General features: G+C 40.9%; 1 pseudogene; it reads right to left on the bottom strand.

The window, feature by feature from the left end:
• Window positions 1–612: 612 nt before the first annotated feature.
• Window positions 613–6,349, bottom strand: LOC123153093 (uncharacterized; annotated as a pseudogene).
• Between the last annotated feature and the right edge of the window lie 597 nt (window positions 6,350–6,946).

Below are 6,946 nucleotides of genomic sequence, written 5' to 3'. Positions count from 1 at the left end.
TCATGGAGTGCCTAAAATGTTCTCACTAGCTAGGATTTTTTTTAGTATACAATATACTGACATGTGCAACTCTCTAAATTGATCATAGAAATGAAAACTGTAGGTGCGCTGTAGGCCAGATCATCATATTTGAGCATTAATATTTCTGTATTACTACACAACAACTACAACACTAGGAGTACATAGCAACTAGTAGCAGAACTAGAAGAAATAACCAAATTGAGTCTACACCAATATCATCAGGAACATGAGTATAACAAGCATCTTGCCTTACTGGGATACAGTGACACAGCAAAATTACTAGGATACAATAACACATACATATTGTTGATTTAACACGTTCAGAAACAATCTAGTGTGTATATTGTATTCTGCAAGGCTTGATTTAACACAATGAGGAACATTATTGATTTAAAACATGTCCCAAGAATGTACTACTCCTGCAAATATCAGAAGAGCATAAGCACACACTACATCTACTCCCCATACAATCACTTGCCAAACTCACAAGAGCATAAGCAAAAGACCAATGCATATTACCCAAGTTTCTTCAGTACTCGAGCATCACAAGGAAAAAGAGCAGTGCATCACTAGTGACTAAGTACAAACTAGTCAGATCTAGATGATATCAAACCGAATCAAATCAGCCACATCAAAGAAAGGAGAAAGTGATACAGCTAAAGAAAAAGATGGATGGAGGCAAGATAGAGAAGCAGCAGCCAACCTCATACTGCTCGGTCCACAGGCTGGTCCCGGTGGCCTGTTGGTAGCGGTCGAAGATCCCCATGATGCTGCGAGTAGCACATGAAGAAGAAGAACAAAACGAAGCCGCCTTATAGAGGTAATCAAGCAAGCAAACAGAAGCAACAGTGTAGTACAGAATGTATCACTATACAAGGGGCATAATTTTTGTACTAGTTAAAATTGAACATGGTTTATACTTCTCACATAAATCTTTACTCTTGTAAATTCAAAGCTATGTTTGATCCCAGATGACATGAGCTGATGATTATAATGTATGACACCCTACTGAAGCAACAAACAACTCCTGACTTATTACTACAAAGAAAATAGTTCTTCCCAAGCCTCCATTTTAACAATGTATGAGTCCTGACATACGCGACCACATTTAGTACATAATGTGTGTTTTTTTTGCCTCAAGCATCTACCAAGTAAAATTACTACCCACAAGCAGCCTTCAAGTTCAGTCTTAGACAAGCCAAAGATTACAATATAAGTGCCAGACCCAATTGTAGCGAGCCATACCGCGTAATACGCCTTCTTGATCTCACCCTGGCCGGCGTCCTTCTTCACGCCGAGCATGTCGTAGTAGTCCCTCACCACCATGGGCCTGGTCCCTGCACGCAGCCACAGACCTCAGGGCAAGCTCACCAAACTGGGAACAAATGAGAACCACAAGGATTAAGGTACACATCGCATTTTCCTAGTCTGCAGTCACTAAATAAATGAAAGGAGTATGATGGAAATACAGTAAAATAGTCCAGTTAACTTGTCGATTAAGAGACTAATGAAACTGGTCACTCTAAGCATACTAGAGCTTCAAACCTCAAGCTAAACAGAGTAATACTAGTGCATACAAAACCTCAAGCTAAACAAAATGTGTAGTACCTAGGAAGTAATCATCATATTTTCACAAAAACAACATGCAATGCAGACATATATACCCATACAAGAAGATCACTGCCTGCAATTTTATTTAGATGACATACACTGCAAAAATCTTAAGAGAAAATAACTGCACCGAGCAATTTACTTCATGATTAAGCAAGCAAGTCGACATGGCATCAAATCGAACACAAGCATAAAAGATCTATCAATCTGCATTATCAGTAGAGCTACACTACAGCAAGGCATTTCAGCATTATTTAACCCTTCAAATATTTTGTCAGAGTACATGCCACGAGTCTACACTCTATAGTAAACACAGCTATAGCACAAATCTGGGGTACCAACCGTTCAAAAGGACAACAAAACCGCATCTAAACAGCAGGGTTCCAGAAATCACAATACAAAATTGTGCATCTCACAGCTGACTCACACATATTTAATCTCAATAAAACTGGACTAACTACCCAATAATCAACCTCTTTAGCTCCAGTATTTTTAACCTAACCAATTTAGCTCCAATAACTAACAAGAGGTACAATCTTGGCTCAATTTAGCTCCATATTTTCTCCAATGGGACAGGCACAATTTGTAGAGTGTGCTCAAACAAGAGGTAGTTATTTGTCTCATCAGCTACAATCTTGGCCACCTGATATACCAAGAACTAACGGTTGGTACTGCAACTCTCTCGGACGAGTACTAACTAGAAAGAGCACCAGGGGGACGGGGAGGGTTGGATGGAAATCTCACCAGGATGAGGTCGAAGATGAACCAGGAGGTGCCGAAGAGGAACACAGACAGGGACAGCAGGAATGGCATGAACTCTAGCCCTCTTCGACCAACCTCTGCACAAGCACAACCACACGCATGGCTCATGACTCAGTAGTCAGCGCGTACACCAAACTGTTGACTGTGGATTTCAGACATGTGTGCGTGCGTACCATGAAGACGGCGATCCGTGAAGCTGATCGAGACGTCGACGCAGGGCACAGCGATGGCGCCAAGCCGCGATGCCGCCTCCAAGGACGACGAGGGAGAGGACCAGGACCCCCGCTCGCAGTCGGTGGTGGCGACCATGTCCACGACGGCCTCCGTCTCGGGCCGCGGGATGAGCACGCCGTCCCGGACAGTGACCACCAGGTCCTTCCAGTGCTTGTTCCCAAGCGGCACGCTGGACGGGGAAGGGGCGGAGGCGTCGGCGAGGACCCAGCGGAGACGGCGGTGGAGGTGCGGCACCGAGGGTGGGACGAGCGCGGCCGCCCTGTGGCGGAGGGCGCCAACTGAGGCCTCCGGGACAGGCGGAGGAAGAGCGGCGGACGTCCTCCGGGAGGCGACGAGGAGTGGGTGGTGGTGCGCGGGCGCGGGCGGCGGGGTCGGATCTGAATCGGGAGGGATGGGATCGGCGGGGTGGCGGTGGCGATGTGGGAGACGAGGGGAGGTATGGGGGAGAGGGAGCGCTAGGGTTCGTGGGGTGAGAGGGTGAGGGAGTTTTCTCTTTTCTTTTTTGAGACAAAGATGGGGAGGGGGTGAGGGAGAAAGGGCTGCCGTCGGATCCGAGAGCATCCGACGGCGTTTGAGCACGATCCGCGTGACATGTCCATGGACCAATCAGAACCCAGTAGACATTATGACCTTCTAAATTGGTCGTAGTCGACTAAAAATAAGGTGTTGAGCCATATTTTTTCAAAAAAAGGTGTTGAATCATATAAACAATTTTATGATATGAGAAATTCAAAAAGAAAGATTTTCATTGTGTCACCAAATGTGACATAGTTTTTATGAAAACTAACAAACTTGGAATTGGAATAAGACAAATATCTTTTAAAAATTGTTATGAGAAATGAGTTTTTAGGGGGGGGGGCAATCATTTTCTATTTTCGGAGTGCAAAAAATGTTTATAGCACCACTCCATTTTCCAAAACTATAAGACAACATTTTATGTACAGTTGACCAAATCTTTAGATGTAAAATGCTTTCGATCCACCTCTCATCAAAAAGACAAATTGTGTTTCAAAAAAGCATGTACCTCGACATTCTTTTGTTTTTCTTCTACTTTTTCACATGAAAAATTCAAAGAAATGATCTTATATTGAGCACAATGGTGCATCTTGGAATGGCAAACAATGTTACCTAAGAATGTTTTCATTTTCTTTGCACGGAAAATTTATTTTTCATTTTTCGAGTGCCCGAAAAGAAGCTTTTTTGTGAAGGACCTGCCAAATATTTGTTGCAAAATTGGACCAAATCATTTTCTAAAATACTAGGCCATATTTAATGCACAATTGACCAAATGGTTGGGTGTAAAAAGTTTTGATCCACCTCTCATGAAAAAGACAAATGTTCGCCGATTCAGCTCGAAGCGGGTCAAATTTGAACTATAGCTGCCTTGTAGTTTGCTCTTTATTTTTTTCAAAAATAATTTCTAGGTATATAAGTATCTATTTAATCAGAGAAACATCAAAAGCTTTCCAAGATTCAAGCACTAGCTAGGAACGGTCATTCCCGCCGGTTTGACCGCATTTTGAAACGGGCATAAAAATTTCAAAAAAAAAATAAAAAAATTCTGAAACCTTCGATTGTGTCATTATATGTGGCCAAGTTCCCAGGAAAAATAATAAACTTGTAATACAACAATTATTTTAAAAAAGTGTTCTCTGAAACGAGGTATCACGTGTGGAGATCAACGGCTTTCAAGCCAAATGATCAATCTTATGGCCACATTCATGGCGTAGTTTGTTCAAATGATCTCATATTGTGCACAATGGTGCATCTTGGAATTCCAAAAAATGTTGCCTAAGGGAATTCTCATTTTCTTTGGACGAAAAAACCATTTTCCATTTTTTGAGTGCCCAAAATGAGGTTTTTTTGTGAAGAACCTACCATATATTTGTTGCAAAATTGGACCAAATCAATTTTCTAAAATACTAGGACATATTTAATGCACAATTGACCAAATGGGTGGGTGTAAAAAGTTTTGATCCACCTCTCGTGAAAAAGACAAATTCCCGCCGATTCAGCTCGAAGCGGGTCAAATTTGAACTGTAGCGGGTCAAATTTGTAAAAATGGACCAAATCGATTTTATAAAATACTAGGACATGTTTAATGCACAATTGACACAATGGTTGGGTGTAAAAAGCCTTGATTCACCTCTGGTGAAAAAGACAAATTTCCGCTGATTCAGTTGGAATCGGGTCAAATTTGAACTGTAGCTGCCTCGTAGTTTGCTCTTTATTTTTTCCGAAAATCATTTCTAGGTACATAAGTATCTATTTAATCATAGAAACACCAAAAAAATTCGAAGATTCAACCACTAGCTAGGAACGGTCAAGCCCGCCGTTTTGACCGCATTTTGAAACGGGCATAAAAAATTCAAAAAAAATCAAAAAATTGGAAAAACCTTCGCATTGCGTCATTATATGTGACCAAGTTACCAGGAAAAATAATAAACTTGTAATACGGCAATTATTTTAAAAAAGTGTTCTCGGAAACAAGCTATCTAGTGTGAAGATTCATGGCTTTCAAGCCAAATGATCAATCTTATGGCCACATTCATGGCATAGTTTGTTCAAATGATCTCATATTGTGCACAATGGTGCATCTTGGAATTCTAAACAATGTTGCCTAAGGGAGTTTTCATTTTCTTTGCACGGAAAATACATTTTCCATTTTCCGAGTGCCCGAAATGAGTTTTTTTGTGAAGGACCTACCATATATTTGTTGCAAAATTGGACCAAATTGATTTTCTAAAATACTAGGACATATTTAATGCACAATTGATAAAATGGTTGGGTGTAAAAAGTTTTGATCCTCCTCTCGTGAAAAAGAAAAATTTCCGTCGATTCAATAGGAAGCGGATCAAATTTGAACTGCAGCTGCCTCATAGTTTGCTATTTATTTTTTCCAAAAATCATTTCTAGTTACATAAGTACCTATTTAATCAGAGAAACACCAAAAAAATCCCAAGATTCTACCACTAGCTAGGAACGGTCATTCTCGCCGTTTTGACCGCATTTTGAAACGGGCATAAAAAATTCAAAAAAATCAAAAAAATTGGGAAACCTTCGCATTGTGTCATTACTTGTGGCCAAGTTCCCAGGAAAAATTACAAACTTGTAATATGGCAATTATTTTAAAAAAGTGTTCTCAGAAACGAGCTATCACGTGTGGAGATCAATGGCTTTCAAAGCCAAATGATCAATCTTATGGCCACATTCATGGCATAGTTTGTTCAAATAATCTCATATTGTGCACAAGGGTGCATATTGGAATGGCAAACAATGTTGCCTAAGGAAGTTTTCATTTTCGTTGGACGAAAAAACCATTTTCCATTTTTCGAGTGCCCGAAAGGAGGTTTTTTTGTGAAGGAACTACCAAATAATTGTTGCAAAATTGGACCAAATCATTTTTATAAAATACTAGGCCATATTTAATGCACAATTGACAAAATGGTTGGGTGTAAAAAAATTTGATCCACCTCTCGTGAAAAAGACAAATTTCCGCCGATTCAGCTGGAAGCGGGTCAAATTTGAACTGCAGCTGCCTCATAGTTTGCTATTTATTTTTCCAAAAATCATTTCTAGTTACATAAGGACCTATTTAATCATAAATACATGGTTTGGTGGCGATACGTCGAGGTTTGGGCGGTGGCCGAGGGCCCCAACTCTAGAGCGCGTAAACTCGCATGCCCGTCGCATGGTCACCGCGTGACCGTAATGTTGCCATGTGTTTTGGGCGGCCTAGGCATGTCTAGTGGGTTGGGCACTCCCCAGGTTGGTGCTAGGAAGAAAATTACAACATAAGATTCTCACGAGGAGACCGATCGATGCTCAAACATGAATTAGGAGCCAAGTGTTTGATTAGCGGTACGGGAAATGCACATGGCCAATGGGCGTGAGTTTTGGCTGAGGATGATCATCTACTAAGGAGAATGTCTTCACAAATTTTTAGCTCAAAAAGAGGATCCTAGGTGGTACTTGCTTTGCAAAGTACCACGCTAGACAAAAATATGAATGTTGAAGCTGGGATCAAAATAATGAATGGAGTGAGCTGAAATTTTGTGGAGGATGGTTATTTGGGCATAGGAAAGCATTGTAGAAAATTGATACCATTTGGACATGCCAAAGTAGTACTTCCTTCACAATGCTCTTCTATGGACAAAAACTTGGGAAAACTAGTGAGAGAGATTGGATGAATGAAATGAACTCAAAATTGGTGTAGGCAAGTTACTTAGGTATGGTCATGCGCTGGTAAATTTTTAGATCATTTGGGTAAGCCTAGCTAGTACTTACTTCACAAAGCATCTCTCGAGGTAGAAACTTT

This window comes from Triticum aestivum, chromosome 7A (assembly GCF_018294505.1).
Source record: "Triticum aestivum cultivar Chinese Spring chromosome 7A, IWGSC CS RefSeq v2.1, whole genome shotgun sequence".
Taxonomy (NCBI): domain Eukaryota; kingdom Viridiplantae; phylum Streptophyta; class Magnoliopsida; order Poales; family Poaceae; genus Triticum; species Triticum aestivum.
Note: the sequence above shows the minus strand (reverse complement) of the source record. Positions and strands in the feature narration are given on the sequence as shown.